This window comes from Panthera leo, chromosome C2 (genome assembly GCF_018350215.1).
Source record: "Panthera leo isolate Ple1 chromosome C2, P.leo_Ple1_pat1.1, whole genome shotgun sequence".
NCBI lineage: Eukaryota > Metazoa > Chordata > Mammalia > Carnivora > Felidae > Panthera > Panthera leo.
This window is the reverse complement of record NC_056687.1, coordinates 80,501,473-80,525,823: the sequence shown is the minus strand read 5'-3', so window position 1 is coordinate 80,525,823 and position 24,351 is coordinate 80,501,473. Positions and strand designations below refer to the sequence as shown.

Below are 24,351 nucleotides of genomic sequence, written 5' to 3'. Positions count from 1 at the left end.
TTAATTGTGAGAAGCAAGAGGACCTAGTGCTGACAAGCCCCCTCCCACATTTCTGGAGTTGCCCCGAAGCCTGACTTCTTTGTCCTTTGACCTAGTTAGCCAGTTATCGGAGATCCTTCTTCATTATTCTGGGTGGCTCCAGGAAAGTGGTATTTTCTAGAGCTGCATATTTTTCCAGGGAGGTTCCCCCCGCCCCCTTCCGCAGATGAGCAAACAGCCTGTAAGTGTTGATTTTTTTACTGTGCTGTGGGGTAAGCTCTCTCTCTCCACCCTGTCCCTCCCTGGTGCCGGTATGCCAACATCTGTACTTACTGGCAGCTGAGATAAAGAAGCGTCTGGAGTTAGGCCAGGATGGCTATTTTCTCAGTGTTTGGAGGTCTGAAATGCCAAGGGAATCTTGCATGGCCTCAGGCCTTCCCTGTGCTCAGCATCTCCTGATGTTGTTCTTTCACTTCTAGACGGACAGGCAGCGTTACTATGCTGGGAAAAATAATAATGGTAGCTAACAATCCTATAGCATTTATTATGTACCAGGTACTAAGTGCTTTCTATGCATTACCTCATTCATCCCAACAACCCTAAGAGTTTGGTGCTGTTAATACCGCATTTGACACATGAGGAAACGAAGGCATGGGAGGTCTCATAGCTAGTAAGTGGTGACTCAGTTGGGACTTGAACCCAGATGGCCTGACACCCAAGTCTTCTTGTTTTCAAATGTTTATTTCAGTTATAGTTCGTGAACGTACAGTGCACAAGTCCGTCCTTCTAGTCTTCGCGCTCTGCTTTCTGGGAGTAAGGGTGGGCGGCACCTTGTGTGATGCACACCTTACTGTGTGAAACTGTGGGCCTCAGGCCGTGCCTTTGGGAGCATTTGGGAGGTGGGGGGCATGCTGTGGGTGTTTCTGGGGCGTCAGCACTTTGTGATGCTGCGGTGGGAAATGGAATAGCGGGGGAAGTGCTTTCCTAGGCAGAAAGGAGAGTTTCTTGGAGGCCTGCACTGGCCATAGGCTGCTGTCCAGGTGTGAGTGAGGCTCAGGCTCGGAGCCACAGTCTTGTGGAGACATGATTCTGTTCTACGAGCCTGCTGTGCACTCAGGACTGGCTTACACACACTGTGGGCAGACGCTGGCGGGGGAGGATGTGGGAGGCCCTGACCCTGGGGAAAGCACCCGTCCTCACTGGTCCTCAGACTCTCAACCACCTGCCTGTGCAGTCATAACCTTGAGCTTGCCTGCCCCCACTCCCTCCTCAGAGATGACTGGGAAAGAGCTGGGGCTTTCTGGCCTGACAGATCTGGGTTTTGATTGCAAAACCCCAGTTTCTGCTATCAATAGGGCATTGACGATATCTAGTATCTAGATCGTTGTGAGGCTCAGTGGGGGCAGGTGTAGTGAATTGCCCTAGAGCACGTTGGTTCTCTCTCCTCTTTGTGGGGCCCTTTCCAACCATCCAGCTGAATGGCAGGGCTGTGCTGAAAGAAAATGGGTGTGTGTGTGTGTGGGCGTGTGTGTACCTTGTCCTGATTCCATCAGTGAAGAGTGTCCATTCACTTACTTAGCACTCAAGCAACTTTTTAATGACCCTCTACCATGTGCCTGCTTCTGTAATAGGCCCTGTGAGCACAAGAGCCACATCCTTGACCTCACGTAGCGTAAGGTCTACAGAGAGAGACAGATATTAATTAGATAATAACACAACTGAGCGTGACATCGTAGATTGTGGAATTGCTCTGGAGGAAGTTCAGTGGTGCCGTGTAAGTGAGCCACGGTCTGAGGCCAGAGGACACTTCCTCAGGGCGCTGCTTCTGACCTGGGTCTGATTCTTTAGCCTTGATCCACCGAAGAGGCCCATGTGGAATGTTCTGTAGGATCAGTTCACTTGTCCTGACTGTAGGCTGACCTGATGCCTGGCCGCCCTGGTGTTCTCCCCACCCCAACCAGCCACACTGTCCTGGGAGGTTCCCCGGACCCAACCACTGACAGCTGCTGCTGGCCCATGGGGGCCAAGGCTGAGCTCAGAGCCACACCTTACAGGGAGGGCCTGGTTATGTTTTTGTTGTTGTTTGTTTTTAAGTGTGCTCATTACTCAGCTTATTACTTATCTGAACGCAGTGGTTTTGATCATCACACAGATATTTTAAAAACACTTTTACTGAGGTGTAATTTATGTTCCATGAAATTAACTTCCTTTAAGTGTAAATTCGATGACTTCTAGTAAATGTACCGAGTTGTGCAACCATCCAGTTTTAGAACATGTTCATCATTGGAGGGGTCATTCATCTTTACATGGAAAAGGCAAGAAAATTATTATTATTTTTAATGTGTATTTATTTTTGAGAGACAGAGCACAAGTGGGGCAGGGGCAGAGAGAGAGCGAGGGAGACCCAGAATGCGAAGCAGGCTCCAGGCTCTGAGCTGTCAGCACAGAGCCCGATGCAGGGCTCGAACCCGTGTGCCATGAGAATATGACCTGAGCCGAAGTCGGATGCCCAACTGACTGAGCCACCCAGGCGCCCCAAGAAAATTATTTTTTTAAATGTTTTTTTAATCTTTATTTATTTTTGAGAGAGAGACAGAGTGTGAACAGGGGAGGAGCAGAGAGAGAGGGAGACAGAATCTGGAGCAGGCTCCAGGCTCTGAGCTGTCAGCACAGAGCCCGATGTGAGGCTTGAACTCACAAACTGTGAGATCATGACCTGAACCGAAGTCAGACATTCAACCGACTGAGCCACGCAGGCGCCCCAAGAAAATTATTTTTTATGGAAATGTTCCATAATCATTCTGGGGCTAGTTCCGTTCTCCCAGCAGGAGGATCTAATTAATGAATTCAATTAGCATTTATGGAGTGCCCGCTGGAGCCACAGCTGGGCTAGGTGCAAAGGGGAATAAAGAGAGAAACTGTGGAGAGGGCAGTTTCTCTGTGGCTCACAATGTTCCCACTGAAGCTTCACTGTTCAGTGTCTCCTGTCTGCAGGTGTGGGTCTCATGGCGGTTACAGGGCAAGGTGCTTGCTTTCACCCTGTAGCTCTTTGCTGAGGACAAGGCAAGGGCCTTGCTTGTGCAATAGTGACGTACTGAAAATACTGGCCGAGCAGAGAGAGGGAAGCGTACTCTCCAACATCTGCATACGGCTCTAGACTTTGACAGGCCTGGATGCAGGATCTGGGAAGAGAGGAGAGTGGGTGTGCTGTTCACAGTGCAAAGATTCCATAGGTGGGATCAGGGTGCGCGGTGAGGATGCGCTGGGGGAAGAACGCAGGAGCAGTCAGAGCAGGGGGCTTGGAGGAATTCAGGGAGTAGTGGTGCCTTAGGTCACCTACAGCTTAGGGGCACATTTGCATGTGGTGGGGTGTGGCTCAGAGGCTTGCGGGTGAGGTGGGGGTGAGGAATTTGGACCTAGTGGAGCAAACCTGGAAGACGCCATTTTGTCTCTAAGGAGGGGCGTAATTGTCCAGAGCCGGATGTGGAGCACAGTCTTGTACGTGGAGAGAGGTGGGAGGCAGGCATGGTTTGGGAGGCTACTGCGAGGGCCCTGATATTAGGTGATGTGGACCTGACTTTAGCTGCGCCAGTAGGGTGAGGCAGGAAGAAGTGGATGCGAGAGAAGATTCTCTCAAGTGCGGGGAGAAAATCTCCCTGTTCCAGCTTCTTCTCCTGGGGTCCAGACCTGCCTCATGCACTTCGGCCAATCCCTCACGCTCCGCGTGTTCAATACCAGCTTCACCGGCCCCTCCCCACAGCGTGCCCTCCCCTCGCCTGCCATGCTCTCCTCCCCTCCAGTCCTCTATTCCACTCTTCTTGCCCAGGAGGAAGGAGGGGAGCCAGAAAGCAAAACGCTACCACGGAAGGCAGTGCCATGGAAGGTAGTGGTGAGAGATTTCCAGAGTGGGAAATGCCCAATGCCGAACAGGGGAGCTGAAGAAGGGCTGGGGACTTAGGTCTGGTAGTAGCCAGGCAAGCCAGATGCTTCAGGTGCAAGATTTAAAGAGGCACTCATGCTCAGATGCCAACCCCGGACTCACATGCCCCTGAGATTTTGCACTCCAGGTGCCTTCCTCGCCTTCCTCTAGTGCTGGACTAGGTTCCTGGAGAGAACTGGTCTTTGGGAGGACCCTGGTGACTTTGGACAAAGCACTGACTTTTAATTTTTTTTTTTTAAGTTCACTTAGAGAGAGAGAGAGAGTCGGGGGAGGGTGGGCAGGGGCAGAGAGAGAGAGACTCTCAAGCAGGCTCCACACTGCCAGCACAGAGCCAGAAGAGGGGCCCCGATCCCACGAATTGTGAGATCATGACCTGAGCCAACGCCAAGAGCTGGACGCTTAACCAACTGAGCCACCCAGGAACCCCCAAAGCACTGACTTTTAAAGGACTCAGGGCAGACTGTGGAAGTTTCTTCAGAAGGAAGCCTTCAGTGGGGAGCTTCCTGAAGCTGTGTTAGGGCCCACTGTCTCCCACCTCCTTACCCCAAGACAGCCCCTCAGGGTCTCCACGGACTCTGTGTTTCCTGGAGCATGGTTTGAAGAATACCGATCAACCCCAATCCCCATCTAACCATAGGGAGTCCTGAGACCCACGGAAAATTTGACTTACCAAGGCCACCCAGGCAGCGTGACCTTAGAGGTCTCCCTGTACTTCCCTTTGATTCATCATCTTCTGTTGTTTTATATTCTTTTTATTATCTCTTCTAATCTCCCCCCGCCACCCCCCCCCCCAAGGATTGGAAACAGCTGATACTGCAGGTCTCCAAGTATTTGAAGACTGCGGTCTAATTCTGAGAAGTCCGTTTATTGAGTGCCTGCTACCTACCAGGCATCATTTTAGGGGCTTTTACATTCATTATTTTAATTCTTATAGGCATCTTTCCAAGCGCATTATCCCATTTACCCGATGAGGAGACCGAGGCTCAGAGAGAACAAGTGGCTTGCTTAAATTTTCAGTTACTGACGGTGCTCCTGTGCCCAAAGCCCGTGTTCTTTGTCCACACCACGCCTTTCTTCAGTCATTCATACGGAGTGCGCTGATGCCAGGCCCTGTTTTTGGTGCTGATACAGCATAAAGGAGACAAAATCCTGCTGAACGCTACCCCACTAGTCCCTCTGCTCACGAAGGGCGGTTGGCCCGCTCTTCGTAAGGCCTCCTGTTGCAGTCGTCTCTGGGCTGCCTGTGGTGGTCGCAGTGATTTTTGGCTGTTGCTGAGATGAAATCCATGGCCCAGTTCACTCCCCAGCCAACAAGTCACACGGGTTCCTTTCTGGGTGCCCCTGGGTTTCTGCAACATTCCATGGACAGGCACTCACGCAATACAGGCATTTTGTTCTCTGCAAGGACCTTGCCTGCTGCTCCCTCCTCCACCGTTCCCCCTACGTTTCTTGGCACTTATCACCAGCAGCTTCCTCCGGCTGCCACCCCAGCCCAGCAGAGCTCTGATTCACTTGGTGATTTAGCCCTGATAAAGGCGAGTTATTTTGGCCTCTGCTGCCCTCAGCCCCAGTGAGAATTTGGACACAATGTTTTCACTTGTCAAGTTAGACTGTTTGCCAGAGTTTGCGGAAAAAGGCCTGTATTATTGATGCCCTTGCCAGGAACAGCTGCGCCCTGCCAGCCTGTCATGTGAGCCCTCTGAGACTCCCGGCTGCAAGGCCCACAGCTCTCCTGGGCCCCCTGGCTCAGGTGGGAAATGTGATCCGATCTGACAGAAACTGCAAACAGCCCAGCAGGGCAGAAAGCAACTTGGAAGGGACTGATCAGATTCCTCTCCTAGGAATCGACCACAGCCCAGCATGTGTCTCGGGGGGGCTGATTCCATCCTGTGCTTTAGTGGAGCCCATCGTATCTGACAATTTTATTTTCTTTGTTTTAGAGACAGAGAGTGCACACGAGTGGGGAAGGGGAGCGGAGGTGGAAAGGGAGAGAAAGAATCTTAAGCAGGCTCCACGCTCTGTGTGGAACCCGACTCAGGGCTTCATCCCACAACCCTGGGATCATGGCCTGAGCCGAAATCAAGAGTCGGACGCTCAACCAACGGAGCCACCCATGTGCCCCAGGGGCCCCATTATATTTGAGGTCTTTTAGTCTGACGTCTCCCTCCTCCACAAGATTAAACAAATGGACCCTTAGCCACTAGAAACAAACAGACCCTTAGAATGAGTTTTTGATGTGGGGTTTATCTCCATTTAATGGATGAGAAAGTAGCCTCGGAGAGAACAGCGAAGTACCCGAGGTCTGTCCTCCTCCTTTCGGGATGCCGTGAGCCACCAGACACAAAAGGACATTTTCCCGACTCGCCTGTAGGTTACCTCTGCAGCCGGTGCCAGCTGTGGCTCTCACCTTCCTCTCTTGCCATCACTCTGTGAACACGGATATCCCATTTCTGGAGCTTCTTATTCCGGTGGGGACTTGACTCAAGTTGAGGATCTGCCAGGTTGGTGGTTGGTGGGGCTGCAGGTCAGACCAGGGGTGAGGAAAGGTAGTCTCTGGCACCTTCTCCTCTATCAACTGAAATGGCTTCTCTTCACCTCTCCTGCCCCATCAGAGCCCCTTTTTGGTGTCAGGAACTCAACACTGAGCTTAGAGAAAATAATAATGTCACTTGCTTGCTTAGAAAACCTCTGCCAGTCCCAGTTTCTTGGGTAAATTGGGACGAGAAACACTTCTGTCTGGAGCAGATAATTCTGAACCCCATTTCCATCACTGCAGCTCTCATACCCTCACCCCTCATAGCTTCTCACCATTCTGTGACTACTATGGGCCTTCTTTCATAGCTAAGCCTTTGGACTACCATTCTCTCTGGATATGCCTTTTTCTGCCTGGTAAACTCCTATTCATCCTTCAGAGCCCAGGAGGAACATTACCATTCCTGACTTCCTCTAGTGGAGTTGGTGGCACCCCAGCCTTTAGTTCTGAATGCCTTACATGCGCTTACACCCATCATCTTATGGGTCTTTCTCTTCCTCCGAGGCCTCAGGGGCAGGGGCTGGACCCTGTTTATTTCTGTATCACCTGTACTTGAACAAAATGAATGGGGGCTGATGAATGAATTATTTGCTAATGTGTGAGTCATAGGTGGACTCCACTTTAATTAAGTACAAGGTCCAAGGACCTTGAGAGGTGATAGGCCGAGTCTGTGGTGCTATTGATTAATTGAGCCAGGTACTGTGCCAAGGACATTACTGCAGGCGAGCCCTGCAGCCGAGAGGGGGTGGCACAGGGGTGAAGTAACGTTGCAAAAGCTTCGAAATTGTAGAGTGAGGCACAGCGTGCCCTGGTCCCCAGGCCAGCCTCTCAAACTCTCCACCCAGCCTGCCTCCCAAGAGGGGAGCTCCTTAAGGCTGGGTGCAGACCTGGAGAAAGAGTGCAGATTCTGGGTGGTCCCAAAAGGAAGGGGACGGGGTGGTACTCAGAAGAGGAGTAGAAGCCGGGGCAGCAGGAAGTACGAGGCAAACTTTTCTTTCCTTACTGTGATACTGGGGGCATCTTGCTGGCCAGAGCTCCTGCCGGCCGGCCGCTGCTGAGGCTGAAATATGAGCTGGGGCCAGGCAAGAATTTGGAGCCAGACCTGGATATGCAGGTCCTTTTGTGCCCCTGCCTGTTTAATTCCGCCTCCCCCTACTGCTGGGTGTAGGCACGTAGGCTTTAAAGATAGTAAGATCTGAGTTCAGATCCTGGTCCCTCAGACACTTGAACTGCGACTTGTGTAGCACTGAGTAAAACTACTAGGGTGGCTATTTTTATGTATTTATTTAATTTTTTATTTTTCCCTTTTTAAAAATTTTACTTTTGGTATCGTTAACAGTGTTATATTAGTTTCGTGTGTACAATATAGTGAATTAACAATTCCGTACGTTACCTGGTGCTCATCATGACAAGTGTACTCTTAATCCCCTTCAGTGTTTATTATTTTTGAGAGGGAGAGAGAGAGAGAACAATCAGGGGAGGGGCAGAGAGAGAGGGAGACACAGAATCACAAGCAGGCTCCAGGTTCTGTCAGCACAGAGCCCGATGCGGGGCTCGAACCCACAGACCGTGAGATCATGACCTGAGCTGAAGTCGGCTGCTTAACTGACTGAGACACCCAGGTGCCCCCTCTAAATCCCCGTCACCTATTTCTTTTTTTTTAAATTTTTTTTTAATGTTTATTTTTGAAACAGAGAGAGACAAAGCATGAACAGGGAAGGGTCAGAGAGAGAGGGAGACACAGAATCTGAAACAGGCTCCGGGCTCCGAGCTGTCCGCACAGAGCCCGATGCGGGGCTCGAACCCATGGACCGCGAGATGATGACCTGGGCCGAAGTCGGACGCTCAACTGACTGAGCCACCCAGGCGCTCCCCCCTTCACCTATTTCACCCAGTCCCCCCACCCACCTCCCTCTGGTAACCATCAGTTCTCTACAGTAAAGAGCCCGTTTCTTGGTTTGTCTCTTTTTCCCTCGTTCATTTGTTTTGTTTCATGTGCATATGGGTGAAGTCGTATGGTATTTGTCTTTCTCTGACCGACTTCTTTCACTTAGCGTAATGCACTCAAGCTCCATTAGGGTTGCAATTTCATAGGGTCATTAGGACCAGGAATGGCATCACTGCTGAGAGGCTGTGGGCTGAGACATCTAGTTTATTCCTCGGAATACGCTACAGGCACGTGCTGTTATCATTCTGAAATCACAGATCCTTAACTGGGGTTCAGAGAGGTTCTACAAGCTGCCCAAGCTCCCGTAGTGAGTCAACGATAGTGGTGGCACAGCTGGGTCCACTAGGTCACCCGTCTCCAATCTGCGTGATCCTAAGAACCACCTGGGGCTCTTGGTGAAGGAGCAGTTCCCAGGCTCTGTGTCAGCTGTTGATTCAGCTTGCTTAGCGTGGGGCTCTGGGAGCAGAGGATGAAACAGGTACCCAGGATGATATTAGGATCTGGCAAGTTTAGGAAACGGTGTTGTGCTCTCCTGCCTGTTAGGTGTGGCTCACGGTTGGCCCCCTACAAATGGTGGCTGTGAGTATTGTGACATGAACTGACTCAGAGGATAGCTTGCCGTGAAAAGGTTTTCATCTTTTAAAAGCTCCTTAGTCCTACAGCTAGCTCTTGAAGACAGAAGTTAAGGGAAGTAGATTCTGGATCAGTGAGTCTACATTCTAAACCTCTAGACTCGGAGAACGATCTGCACACGGAATGAGCTGCCTTCAGAGGTCCTGTTGTTTGTGATCGAGCGGTCGGTGGTGACACCATGTGTCGGGTGGGCTGGTCAGTTCCTCGAGGACCCGGTGGCCGCTCAGCGTCTGCCCTGGGCATGCACGCACCAGGAGTCCTTCATGCTGATATACCAGCGGAGGTGGAGTGGAGCAGCTGTGCAAAAGTCAGGAAGGATCCCAACTCTGGGAGGGAACGCAGGAAGGAACGGATGGCAGAGGCCGAAGTGAGAAGCTGTCTCTGGGCCATCACTCCCTGCTTTGGGCCCTGGGAAACTTCTGCAGTTTCCTCTGTAGCTGAGTCTCCAGACTCTCGGTCCTACCATGAGGGCACAGAATACTTCATTTTCCTTGGGGACTGATGGTGGGCAGATGTCTGTCTCTTCTCTATATGTCTGGGTCGTGCCTTTGTTTTGAAGTTCTTAAGGCCCATCTTGGGGGCATATAAATCATAGACCATAGGGAACGTTGTCTCATCAGAGCCTGGAGGAAAGCTTGACCCCTGTCCTGTTTTTAACCGCAGCATTGATGACAAAACTCAGCACCGGCTTTCCTAGAGACCAAGAGCATCTCTAAGACCCTGCTAAAACTGATGGAAGCCTACCGAATAACTGCCTTGGACACTTTGATTTCTAAGATCCATGATAATAGCTGCCACTCTGAACACCGATTGTGTGTTGGTGCTTTATGTATCTTTTCTCATTTAATCCTTTCAGCAGCCGTGTGATATAGGCAACACTATCCTTGTTTTACAGATGAATAAACTGAGGCTCAGGGAATTCAGCTAAGTTGCCCTTGGTGACAGAGCTAGTAAGCAACGGACCTGGACTTCAGACCTGTGTCTGTGTGAATCACACATTAGAACTTATTATGCCTACGCTACTGTGTCTCATTGGGATAATATGAAGTTTTGCTTCTCTCGATGAGGAGGAAAGTTAGGGATTGGTTACCCTGACTGGTGACAGAGCGTAAAGCTTTGTTCAGAGTGCTTCAAAGGGATGGCTGATCCCTGTATTCATGTTTGAAGTCATCCCTAACGTTTATGAATGTGGATAACCATGACCTTCCTCAAGTCATGTCTTGGTGATTGCAGCAGAGAGAGATTTCCTGTCACTCATGACTCTCGGGGAGGCTCTATTCCGGCTAAGAATGTTGAAAGATGTGTGCACACTGCTGGACTCTGGGGCAAGGATGTTGAGGTCCAGGAATCTGACTGCCCTTGAGTGATGACAGCTGGGAAGATGAAATGAGAAGAAGGGAGTGTGAGCTGTGTGTCATTTCATCAACCTGGGGCTTGGGACCACGGGATACCTGTGTGTATTCACTTGGATAAGGAGACCGTCTGAGCCCCCACCTCTGTGTGCCGAACACAAGGAGATCACATCTTCTAGTAGATAGATCTGCCGTGTTAGAGAAATAAAAATCCCCCAGGAGAGGTGAAGGAATCTGAGGGCTTTCTCCAGCTCAACTCCTGTTTTCCTTGAACAGATTTTACTTTTTGGCTCTACGTTATGCGCACACTCATGGCAAGATGGAGGGTCCTCTGTCACACTCCCCTTTTTGACTACCTATCAGCCATCTTTCCCTGCAGCAGCTTTTTTGGCCTCCATCTAGAAGTGGTCGCTCTCCACTTTATTGTCCTGTCTCTCCCTGACCGCTGGCAAAGGCCCCAGTGGCCTGTCTCACTTCCCCACCTTCTATTTGAAAGCCCTGCTCCCATCTTTCTGTCCTGAAGGCTTCTGGTTATAGCCAGCCGTTCCAATAATAGTCTCAGTCTTCATTTCTTTTTTCTTTGTTTCCTTTTTGAGAGACAGAGACAGGGTGTGAGCGAGGGAGGGGTGGAGAGAGGAAGACACAGAATCTGAAACAGGCTCTCAGGCTCCGAGCTGTCAGCACAGAGCCGGATGGGGGGCTCGAACCCACAAACTGTGAGATCGTGACCTGAGCCGAAGTTGGACGCTCACCTGACTGAGCCACCCAGGCGGCCCATCTGTCTTCATTTCTAATCTAGCCCAGATGGTATCTTTTTCTTGGCGTTCCTTATGTAAATCAAGTCAATATTATACAGCTTGCCCTTTCATTATAATGGTCTCATTACATTTATTCAGCTGGTTTATTTTCTGCCTCGGGTGTACTTAGTTTGTTTCTCAAAACTCCTGAAAGGCAGGGACTGTAGTTTATGTGGAGGTAGTGGTGATTGTGTCTTAATTTCAGTGTCTAGCGGGTAACAGTAGCCAATAAAATTGTTTTTTCTTTTGGTCAACATGTTGATTGGATACCTATCATGGTCTGGGCACTGAACATAAGGCTCCAGGGCTATGGAGCTAATTATTACTTGGTGGTTGAAATTCCTGCGGTTTTAAGGGAAGAGGGACATGCAAGCAAATTAAAATTGTATTAAATAAATAAAATTAAAATACAATTTTAATTTGCTTTGAGCAGTCATTGAGGTTGAGGGTTCGTAACATTTATTGGGAGCTCAGAGGAGAAATAATGAGAAAAGAGAGATGGCGACAGATTTAAGACATGTTTTGAGAGTAGAAATGGAACTTTGTTTCCTATTTAGTTTGATTGGCTTGTCGTGGGGATAGTGAGGTACCAGGACGAACAAGTGATCCAGGAGCACTTGGGGAGTGGAATGCGTTGAATTTGGGGTGAGAAAGAAGGGTAAGTCAAAGATACCAGGCTTAGCAAGATAGTAAGAAAGGCAGAGAGGGAGGGAGAGGGTTACAATTGCTAACATACACTGAAGGCTGATTTCTGCGTGCAGGGTAGTTAACGTGAATTGCCTCTTCTCCAACCCCCCTCCCCGCCCCATGAACCCCAAAGCGGTAGGTACTTTGGTTTTCTCCACTGTACAGGTGAGGAGGCACGCTCAGAGCAGTTGGGTAGCTTGTTTGAGATCACGCAGCTGAACAGTGCCAGAGGCCGGCTTAAACCCAGGAACTCTTGCTGGCGAGCAAACCCCCATGCAGCTGCACTAGAACAACTCGACCACAGGATCCAGAACCTCCCATTTATACCTCCAGCCTGGACCTTTCTCCTGACCTCTGGTCTCCTGTCTTCCAGCTGCTTGAGCCCCAAGCCTTGGAATCGCCCTTGACCTTTCTCTCACACCCAAATCAAATCCATCAAACTTGAGTTTCAAAGCACCCTGAAATACATTCCTTCTCACCACCTCCACTGCAGCCTCCTGCTCTCACACTCGGATCTCTCCAGTGGTCTGCTTGCTTTTACCCTTGACCCCTCTCCCCACACACTGCAGCCTGAGCTATCCTGGCAACACTGAGTCAGGTCAAAGTTGCTCTTTTTTGCCAAACCCTTGGAGTGGCTCTCACTTTTAGTTAGAACGACAGCCAGAGTCCTCACCATGACCTGTAAGGTGCTACCTGATCTCTTCCACCTCCCACCTGGCTGTCTCTGTTCCTCTGGGATCCCCTCCCTCTGTCCCCTTCCCTTTGTGCCTTGCATCCGGGCCAGTGCTCACCTGTGTACTCCTGCCCGCGCTCTTCCTGAGATATCGCTGGGGCTCACTCTTCACTACCTGTACTTCTTTGCTCGAATGTTCCCTTCCCAATAAGCCCTTCTCTGACCTTTTTAAAATGGAAACTTGGCTCACCCCGGCACTTCTGATCCTTCCCTTTCCACATTCCGCTCCGCTCTGTTTCCCATAGCACTTAGTATCCTCTAAGATCCTACATAATTTATTACATTTGTGGGGCTTTTGTGTTTCACTCTGCCCTTTTTAAGGGCAGTGATCTTCATCTGGTTTATTCCCTGTTGCATCCTAAGCACGAAGATTCTTGTCGAGCACGTGGTGACTCATGCACTTAAGAAAACGAGTAAATGTGGAGTGCAAAGTTTCTGTACAGATGTTGAGTTTAAAAATGTTTCTTAAAAGATGTGGTGTAGAGTCTGAGGGAGATGCCAGAGGTGGCTGGCCACACGGAGGCAGGCGTTGTCTGTGTGTTAACAGAGGTCCTGCTGAGGCTGGACCCCTGGGGACGTGGGCATTTCTGGGCTGCTCTGGAAGCTGGTCCCCAGAGGAGGCTAAAATGGGGAGGGAGGAGGGAAACCCCAAAGTATGCCTGTCAGACTTTAGAAGGAGGGAGTTTGAAGACGGAGACCTGGGGAGGACTCACAAAGAAAGTACTGGAGAGGGCTCTTCAGATTTTGCAATTAGAAATGCAATTTCAGTGGAATGATGGGGGCTGACTTCAATTATTTGAGGAACAAGTGGAAAGTGGGGAAGTGACTCGAGAAGCTCTGCTATGAGGAAGGAGAGATCAGGCGGTGGCTTGAGGAAGTGATTTGTTTGAAGGATTTGTTTTTAGCTATTAAAAAACCGTCTTTTGGGTGTGGGTGGGTGAGTGAGTGGGGAAGTGACTGACAGTAAGGTAATAACATCCAGATTGACAGACAGAACCTAGTGCAAATTACATCTTGTCCTTGCCCGGTCCAGCCCCCTAGCACCATGCCTGGCACATAGTGGGTCCACAGTTAGTATTTACTGAATCCAATAAAATCCTGTGGACCTTAGTGATCAGTCATTGTATCAGCAGCAACAACAAGACGACAAGAATGTCTAATGTAGAGAGATTGCTCTTTGACCCACTGACTGTTGGTTAGTGGCATTTCTCTCCCCTAAGCTATATATTCTTTAGCACTTTGAGCAGCTGTATGTGGTTATACTTTGGTTTTCTTTACTGCACAGTGGTTATGTGTTTAAGAGGTATATCTTCAGATGACTCATTTCAGTGACAAGTTAGTAAACAGTTCCACATGGATGTAAAGGATGTGATTGGTGTCTTCGTCCATTCAGGCTGCTATAACAAAAGACCAGATCGGGTGGCTTAAACAGGAGAAATTATTTTTCACGGTTCTGGGGGCTGGAAGTCTGAAATCAGACCTCGTTTCCTGGTTCATAGCTGGTGCCTTCTCACTGTACCCTCATAGAGCTGAACGGGCAGTGGGGCCTCTTTTCTAAGAGCACTAATCCCATTCATGAAGGTTCCACCCTCATGACCTAATCATGTCCCAATACTTTCACCTCCGGGGGTTAGGATTTCAACATATGAATTTGAGTGCCCGGGGGGAGGCGGACACAAACTTCCAGACCCAAGCTGATGATAAGTCCCAGGAAACCAGAGGAAGAAAAGAGTTGGCCAAGGGTGGCAGACAGATCTCTGAACTGTTGGTCAGAGCCTGGCATTGAACCAGCTTCATCTCACCCCGACTCTCTGGGAGTTGGATTTCAATGATCTCAGTTTGCTTTCTTTGGATTTTATAAAAAGAATAGTGTTGGGAAAGGAAAAATATAAAAAGAACCATGATTTGAAATATATCCAGAACTGAAGTCTTTTTTTTCCCCCCCTTTTTAAAAATGTGATATGCAGGGGCGCCTGGGTGTCTCGGTAGGTTGAGTGTCTGACTTCGGCTCAGGTCATGAACTCACGGTTCATGGGTTTGAGCCCCGCATCGGGCTCTGTGCTGACAGCTCAGAGCCTGGACCCTGATTTGGATTCTGTCTCCCTCTCTCTCTGCCCCTCCCCCACTTGCATTCTCTCTCTCTCTCTCTCTCTCTCTCTCTCAAGTAAATACACATTAAAAACATTTTTTTTTTAAATGTGATATGCAGAGCAGGCAGGCTTAATTCCCTGGTGGTGGCAAATGACATAAAGTTCAGAGATGTCCTGGGAGAGAACAGAATCATTGGACTCCTTTTTTACTCCCATCTTCTCTGAAAAGACACAGATTGGCTGGCTGCATAGGAAAGAATGAAAGAAAGAAAAATCCCTAATATTTATTAAGTATCCTATGTGCCTGGAGATAAGCTAGCTCCCACGTGCATGTTACATCCGTCCTCTTTAGGTGAAGGGCATTGTATCAGTATTTTCCATAACCTACCTGAGGGCTCACAGCCGACAAAGGGGAGAGAGCCTAGAACAAGCCCCGGGGAAAGAAAATTGAAGACTGTGGCTAAAGAGAGATCAATGTAAGAAATGTAGCTGCCTGGGAGCACCTGGACGGCTCAGTTGGTTAAGCATCCAACTTCAGCTTAGGTCATGATTTCATGGCTTGTGAGTTCGAGCCCTGTGTCGAGCTCTGTGCTGACAGCTCGGAGCCTGCTTCTGATTCTGTGTCTCCCTCTCTCTCTGCTTCTCTCCTGCTCACGCTCTGTCTCTGTCTCTGTCTCTCTCTCTAAAATAAATAAACATAAAAAAAAGAAATATCCGTAGTGCCCAGCCCAGTGTCTTATTCTCAGGAAAATCTTGAGAAATACTTACGAAAGAGGTGGTTAGTTGGCCAAATGAATTGCCAGGGTCTGGAGAAAACTTGTAAATATTTTTGTTGAAATGCTGTTGGGAGGTCTTCATTGTCTTCTAGAGAATGGGAAAACCCAAGGGAGGGAGAAATATAATTTAAATTTTCAAGGGGCATAATTATAAACCATGAGTATGAGGCAATAACTGAAATGTCCTGTGTAAAATGCATAGCATGTGGCAATACTTAGTAAGTGATAACTATGATACTAAGGGAACTATTTATTATATATATTATATAAGTCCATCCTATTGCTTCTCCTCACCCTGGGACGTGAGGCATAGAATTCCATGACTTGAGACTTTTCAATTTGGGGCTCATATGGGAAAGCACCATAGCCTCTCTCTATCCATAATATTTTTTTACGAAAGATAATCTCTCTCCGAGTTGGCGGTCCAGCCCAGCCCCTTGTACCCTAGTTGAGTTGCTCTTTGTGGTGTCTGCACCGTGAGACTTGTGTATGGTCCCATAACCTATATTTTAAAGACCATCCCAGGTGTTCCCTCGAGGGCAGACATGTGATGTCGCATCAAAATACGTGTCGGTTATGATGATAGAGTAACTTAAAACTCTTGTGTCAGACACTGAGCATCTTTGTCTCAATAACTGGGGGTTTCTATTCTCGGGAACACTGTGGAAAATGTGGCCTGGATGGTGTTTCCATTGGCTCACACGTACTGTTTCTGTGGCTGTCACCAAAGAATGCTTTTGTGTTGGGAGGCTAGTGCCCGTCCGTGATTTAGAGGAATACATCGGGAGGACTTGCTGATTTATGGATGATGCACAGCTATCATTTGTCCTAGCAAATGTGGTATGTGCCAGCGTCAAGGTTCGGTATAAGCTTCACAGGCTAGGAGAGGGGCTAAGTGTACAAAGAAAGAATGCACCGGGCTAAGTGGAGGATGAAATGTGAGGTCCGAATACTAGTGGCATAAGTAAGGCAGGCCACCTGGGGATGGGACTAGATAGAGGAGGACTTGGAAAAAAGGCTAATGAACTCTACTTCAGTGGTCGCTCAACTGAGAGAGTCACTCACACGAGACTGCTAAAAACTACCCAGAAACTCTTTATATTTGCATTGTAGAGGTGTAGTCAGTTTCCTGTTGCATACTAGTTGGGCCACATCTGGAAACTGTTTAGTTCTATTCAGGGTGATGTGGACAAATGAGAGCGGGCCCAGAGTTGAGTGAGGAGAACTGTTAGGGGTTCAGAGGCCATGCCATTGAAGGAATGGTTCAAAGAAGGAGAATCTTTAGCCTGAAGAAGAGAAGGTTCAGGGGAGTGTAATAGTCCTGAAGGATTGCCCTCTGGGCAAAAGAAGAGACATGTGTTTTCCTCTAGAGAGTAGAATTAGAACCAGCAGGTGGACGGTAAGAGGTGTGGGGAGGAGATGAATAAAAAATTAGAATCCTAAAGTGCCCATCAGGTAGCATTTACTCTTTGAAAAATGGTATAACTGCAAGGCACTTGAATTTGAGTGTCTTCTGTCAGGATCCCAGGGACCATCAGGACCTCCTGGATATCTTTCTAGCACTGTTCCAGCTGTCCACATCCTACACATCCTTCCAGCTCTGACCTTATTTCTTCACAGGAAGCCTTCCCTTCCCTGCCCTTACTCGTAGGGGTAGTCTTTCCTCTGTGTGCTGTAAACATGGGCTTTGGAGTTGGCTTTGAATTCTAGCCTTGTTCTACCTGCACGCGTGACCTTGGGCAAGGGGCTTAGCTCTTCCCGTAAAGATGCTCATCTATAAAATGCAGGTGATGTGCATTTACCTTGCAGGGTCATTATGATAATTGGAGAGAGAGAAACTGCCTAGCACAGCACCTGATACATACATAGTTCATGTTCAGTCAGGGGTATTGACATTTAAGATGATGTATTGATAGGCATCAGGATTGACCACTGTATTTAACTACCCTGTGAGTGGCTACCTGGAATGAAGAACCAAGTCCCTCTCTCTTAAACCATTGCTGTCCTTTCCCACGGCTCGGTCTTTCTTGATTTCCTGTAAAAATTCCAATTAAGAATACAAACCAGGTCCTGGCTTTATCTGGAACCAGCTGGCTCATGTACTTGACGCAGTGAGTTCTCCATCACTACCTGTCATGGTTGCCTGACTTCCCACCTTTTCCGCCCCTGCTTTTAGGTCATCTACAAAGAGCTGGTCAGGGTTGCACAGTGTTGGCATGAACCTCCACCCCAGGCTTCTACCCTGTGCACCTGTTGGTAACTGACTAATTCTCTTTTTTTCTCAGGCGACTTTAGACCTTTCCAATGAAACTTACAGTTTATAATATGGGAGACGCAGGTAGGATCTAGTCAGTTGCCCTCTCCTAGACTTGCTTTGATTTGGCTTTTCAATTGGGCCAGGCCTTTATTTTCTCTTGGGTAGAGTGTGGAATGTGGAATAGTACCTCATTCACGGTGCGTGCATTCGGGGTATGCAGGAGTCATTGCCTAGGATCTTGTCTGGACCTAGTGGTGTGGTAGGTGCCTGGGCCTCAGAAAGGTCTCGAATGGTTCCTGTGTTCTGGAAGGTCACACCCTAGCAGAGGAGGTGGACACGGAAACTCTAAGAGGGGTGCTGTGGGACAGAAGGGGAGGACTCCTAACTCAGACTTGGGGTCAGAGAGACTTTGGTTCCTGTACTAAATCGCCTCATACTCAATATGTTCTTTACATCAGACGCACTGGTTTTTCCCACACATTAAGTCAAAGAACACTTGTGACTCCTCCCTGGGTGGCCTGCTAGAGACCGAGGATTACCTCCTCTGGCCTCCCCAGGTCTCACCTCTGAAGACGTGTGTTCCTGTGACCTGGGTCCTTTGGAACCATGGGTTACTTGCCTGAATGCCTCATCCCTACTGGGAAGGTGTATGAGCTGCCCTGGTGCCTTCTGAGATGACCCATATTCATCTTGCTGCCTTTGCTTCCATGATTCCACTGCTTCCACGGTTGGGGGGCATTGAGCTTATGGGCAGAAATGAATTCTCCCGAGTCACTGAGTTTGGCCACTGCTCACAACAGAAGCCAGAGGGGGCTTCCATTCCCGGCCACCTCCCCTCCTTTCTGAGGACAGAGGGTAGTCTGCCCATGATCTTTTAGGATATCAGTGGTTCCCAGCCTTTGAGAGGCCTTGTGGGTATCATTCTATCATCTCCCTCATCTCCAGTCAATCCCTGATATGGCCAAATCGATTCTGAGGGCAGACACCTAGTTCCTCAAGCTGAGCCCTTCAGATTTCTGTTGTGGCACCTGAGAACAGTTTCAGTATTCAAAGGCAAATTAGACATGGTCCTTGTCCACAACATGCAGTCCACTATTTTTCTCTGTCAGATGGTTCCACTGCTGGTCAGCACTTATGAGACAAATCCTTTACTAATCCCTCCAAAACTGTCCATCTCCTCTAATCTCCTGGAGATGGCAAAGGATAGTTTCCTGTGACAGCAGATGGCTGTTTTACCCCACACCCACTCCCCATGATGCCTGGAGCTACCTATGGGCTGAGACTCTGACTTCACTTTTACCCCACAATCCTTAGCCTGGGATGGGCACCTCCCTTTGCAGGCACTCGATAATCCCCTGCATGAGGAATTGCAGTAGCAAGTTCATAAAGGGATCTATTTCAGGGTCAAACTTCCTGTGGGGTGCCCAAGTCACTGCTTGGCTGGCCTTTGGACAGAGCGTGTCCTTTGTCAGTTCACTTTCATAAATGGCCACTCTGACTCAATTATTAAGTTGCCATGACAACCCAATGGATTTGAAGTTTAAAGAAAAAAATGTTGTAAGGGACCTCTTTTTTGGGGTCGGGGTATCCTGGGATCATCTGAGTTTCTATCATTCCAAACCAAAGAATCATTTCTTGTTCTCTTAAGTGTGTCAGATGGATGTTAAGGGCAGACATAATGGCGGCCAAAGAAACTGGAAGTGAGACTAAACAGGGCCATAAACATGTAGAAGTCCTCCCATGGATCACAGAGTGGGGTTTTCTCTGCTTTTCAGTTGACAACTCAATAGGGTTTTGTTTTTGTTTTTGTTCTTTTAGAAATGTTTTAGAATGTTTTAGAAAATAAAGGGGTCTGGTTAAGTAACTGTGCTCAGGCCTCATGTGTGTGCAGGGTAGCACTGTGCTAGAAAGGGCTAGGCTTGGGAGCAGGACTTGAATCTTGGTTATGTCCCCCTCTAACTGTATGGCCTTTGGGAAATCACTCACTTACTCTGATCTTCAGTTTCCTCACCTGTAAAATAATCAACCCACAGAGTTATTCGGAAGATTTAAGATAAAATAGGAAGCATCTAGCACAGAATAAGGCTTCAGTGATACTTACAATGATGATATTGACACGAGAATGATAATAATTGAACGCTAGGTCCTGTGCTTGCCGTGTTGTTGCAATATGGGAAAACACGGCGATGCTTCCTTACCAAGGATTATCTTTGTCACCTGAACACTGCATGCTCCTTATTGTCCATAAATTTCTACGGGTTCAGATGTGGTTATCTTTTTTCTTAAATAGCAACTCTAACACTAGAAGCAACATGAGCATACAGACTGGCATGTCAATGTAACCGTATCCACTCAGCACATTTTTAAAAGGGGAGAGATTCAAAAAGGAAGAATAATTGAGATAGTGTCCACTGTTCTGATAGCCACTCAGCCAAATTAATCAAAGGCCTGCACAAGAGCAGGTTGGGAGCAATGAATCTGAGTTTCCCTCACTCTCTTTCTGTTTTTTTTGTAGGATGTAGGATGAACATTTTTGTGCAGGGTGTGATCCCAATGTTTGTCTTTTTCGTGCTACGTGGAACTAAGCTCAATATAATTAATTACTTCTTCTGTTACCCAGAGAAAAAAGTTGTAATTTGCTCCAGGGTAGGATGATAACCCAGCTGTGTTAGGTTCACTGGATGAACTTCTGTGCGAGCATTCAGGGTTGTATAAACAGACTATGTGTTCTATTTTATGGGTGATTTAAGGTAGGAGGACTTTTCGTTTAGCTTTCATTTACTGCACGTGAATATCCATACAAAATAAGATCTTATTTTAACTGACTTCTAATTCAGCTTTTTATTTTTTCATTTTGTCTGTATAAATAAATATTTTGGTATATGTTTAAAAGACAGGGACTGTTTAGGGGTACCTGGCTAGCTTAGTCAGTAGAGCATGTGACTCTTAATCTTGGGTGGTGAGTTCAAGCCGCACATTGCATGCAGAGATTACTTAAAAAACTAAAATCTTTATTTCTTTATTTCTTTATTTTTATAGTTTAATGTGTTTTAATAGCAAATTTACAGGAACAGCACAGAAGACAGACAACATTAAAAATGTACTTGCATGTAGGACAACTCAGTTAGAAAAGTATAGTGAATGGATGGAATCTACTGTATAATTAAAATGCTACAAACACCATTGTTGCGGTCAATAAGAAGTTTACTTGTTTTAAAAAAATCCAAATGCTGGCATTGTCCAGAAAAATTTAACAAATTTATTTATAATTGTTATAAAGGTGAACTGCTGAAACGTGTTCACTGAAACATTTTGACTTGCATTAATGCTTTATGTCCCCGCATTTATATTAAACATTCACACACAAATGAAAATGGAAAAACTGCCAATACCTGATTTCTGTCCCCGATTTTTCCGTTTGCAATCATATACTTCGGTACCTTTTGACCCCCCTGGGAAAAAAATATGTGACGTTCAGAACTACCAATAATAGAAAGAAGAGAAAAAAAAAAATTTTTTTTTTTTAATAGAATGAAATGTTTTCCATCAGAGCGGGTTCTGAAGCACATTCTCCACGTATGCGGCACTCTAGCTGGACGTCTTTTGGCATAATTGTTACACGTTTGGCATGGATAGCACATAGGTTGGTGTTTCCAATGAGGTCCACCAGGTAGGCCTCGCTTGGCTCCTGCCAAGCACCGATAGCCACGCTCTGGAAGCGCAGGTCTGTTTTGAAGTCCTGAGCAATTTCTCACACCAGACGCTGGAAAGGAAGTTTGCGGATCGGAAGTTTGTCTAATTTCGCGCAGTGCCGCGGTACCAGGCCTGTAACGATGAGGTTTCTTCACCCCTCCAGTAGAGGGCGCACTCTCGCGAGCGGCTTTTGGTAGCCAGTTGCTTCCTCGGTGCTTTACCCCGCCCCGCGCCGTCGATTAGCGGGCAGCCTGCTTTGTATGAGCCATGGTACTGAGGCCTCCTCACTTACCCCCCTTCTCCTTCGGCCGAACTTAGCGAGCTAGAGGCCGTGCGGCAGTGGCCGCCAACACAATTATAAAATCCTTAAAAAAATAAAAGACGGGGACCCTTTATTTTTATTTATTTATTTATTTTTTTAAACATTTATTTATTTTTGAGACAGAGAGAGACAGAGCATGAACAGGGGAGGGGCAGAGAGAGAGGGAGACACAGAATCTGAAACAGGCTCCAGCTCTGAGCTGTCAGCACAGAGCCCGACGCGGGGCTCGAACTCACGGACTGCGAGATCGTGACCTGAGCCGAAGTCAGCCGCTTAACCGACTGAGCCACCCAGGCGCCCCAAGACGGGGACCCTTTAAAAATAAAACCACAATATACCACTATGTTTAAATAATGAACAGTTCCTTCATACCATCAGATAGGGAGTTAATAGTCAAATATCACCAATTTTAATATATGTGCATGTGGCTATGTGTGTATGTAATTATAAAAGCAGTTTGTTTGGGGCTCCTGGCTGGCCCGGTTAGTGGAACATGCGACTCTTGATCTCAGGATCACGAGTTTGAGCCCCATGTCGGGAGTAAAGCTTACTTAGTAAATGCTTAAAGCATTTTTAACATTCAAATCAGGATCTAAATACAGTCCTTACATTGCAATAGGTTGATAGGACTTAACATTCTTAAAATGCTTGTAATCAGTAGTTTCCCCAAAGAGGGGGATTTGGGGTCCAGGCACTGATTTTGTATCTGGCCATCGGTAAGGTGTGGCTCATGGTCCCACTGTCCACAGGGATGGACACTGATGCCACCGAGGCCACCTCCGCATGATGCTTATCTACTTTTATTGCTCAACTGTCCCTCTTAGAATCGCCCACTTCCTGATCTTTTGTCTTTTTGTTCTTAAATGAAAATACGATCTTTTGAGATTCTTTACTCCTTTAAGTATTTGAACACCAGTCTGAAGGACAAGTTCAGCTTCAGAAATTTCAGCCCCGGATCTTCAACCCGGAAACTTTAGGTATTTGCTTTAACATTGTGGTTTTGGTAGAGGTTGCAGCTCAGCTGTACTAGAAATAATCTGGGTCTTATTCAGGAACTAGGAAGAAACATTATGACGTGGCGAAGCCCACCCTGCCACCCACGTAGTGGTGTAGGTTTGTGCTTTGCACGCCTGTTGGCCTTCGGAGGCGGTAGAGTGTAGATGGTAAGGAGATATATGCTGGCTAAAGATAGGAACAGGATGTTTTGAGACAGGGGCTTTTGCTTTCATAAGGCTCTGTGCACAAAGCTGAAGTTGATGCTGTCGCCACAGGTGTTACTTCAGCTCCTAACAGCGTATTGCACACATCCCTGAGTGGACCGCGAAGAAGCCAAGGCAGAAAGGCAGTATTGCTCCGTCCGCAGGAAGGACCTCTTAATCAGGGGCCTCTCATGATAAGATACATATTTATTGTTAGGCGGCCCATTGGGCATCATAATGCCGATGTTTACTTTCGATGGACTGGTATAGCATTTCTTGCTCATTCATGCTTTTATACCCTTCTGTTCTGCACATATCAAAACGAGTCCTTCCCGTTGGCCATTTCCTACATTTCCCCACCACCACGCTTCTCTGCTTCTCCCAGGTGAGGAGCACCTTACTCTTGGTCCCTGGCGCGCTTACACTCACTTGATTCCTCCCTTACAACCGTGTTCTATGCTGTGTTGCCAGGTTTCCTGCAAAGCCATCCCCATCACCGAGCCTAATGCCTGGGGCACAGGACACACTGCGTTTGTGTGGTGGTTTGAGGGGGTCTGCCTGTAGCATTCTGCTTTCGTTGGGGGCTTGTGAGAGGGAGGAGGCGTGTTCTCGGGGAGACTTGGTTTTAGAGACACGAGACGTGGAAAATAGTTGTAACGGTACAAAATGGAAGGCAGAGTGTCTCAGAGGAGGCAGGCAAGAGTGCCCCACCTCCTCGCCGTGCAAATTATACTACTTAATCCTGACCTCTGCAGTCCTTGACAGTTTACCAAGCACCTTCACCTGCCTTCTCTCACGCCATGGACATGATATCATTAACCCTGTTTTGTAAGTGACAAAACCGTGGCTCAGGGGAGTGAAATGGCATGCTGAGGGGCTACTTGATTAGTAATGGTAGAGCCAGGACGGCAGCTCGGTTTCCTGATTCTAAGAAGCTAGTTTCCTTTCTACTTTTTGTCACCTGGCTCAGGTTGGTAACCTGGGGCCTGGGAGGGAGAAAGGGCGCACCTGGAAGGAACCACAGATGCGATTAAAGACTTCAGACAATACTGAGCATGAGCTTCTATGCGGCCAGCGAATGGGGAGGGCAAAACAGAGAAAGGACGAACGTCGAACGGTGACCGTGTTCAGTGGAAATAGAAAGCAAGCCGCAAATGTGGGCCACGTATGGAATTTTAAATTTTATAATAGTCACATTAAACAAGTAAAAATAAAAGATGAAATTAACTTTAATATATTTAATTTAGCCCAACACATGTAAATAGTGTGTACTTTATCACGTCATCGGCATAAAAGTTATGAATCCAACATTCTTACATTCTTTTCTTCCATATGAAATTTTCCAACTCCAGTGTATATTTTCCATTTGCAACACAATCTCCATATGGATTAGCCACACTGCTAAGGCTCCA

At 47.7% G+C, this 24,351-nt stretch overlaps 1 protein-coding gene and 1 pseudogene across 5 annotated transcripts in view; one reads left to right on the top strand and one right to left on the bottom strand.

Moving 5' to 3' along the window:
* The window catches only part of ST6GAL1 (ST6 beta-galactoside alpha-2,6-sialyltransferase 1), a 119,191-nt gene that overhangs the window by 35,159 nt on the left and 59,681 nt on the right, over window positions 1–24,351 (top strand). The window lies entirely within an intron of this gene.
* LOC122229664 lies at window positions 20,728–21,687 on the bottom strand (annotated as a pseudogene).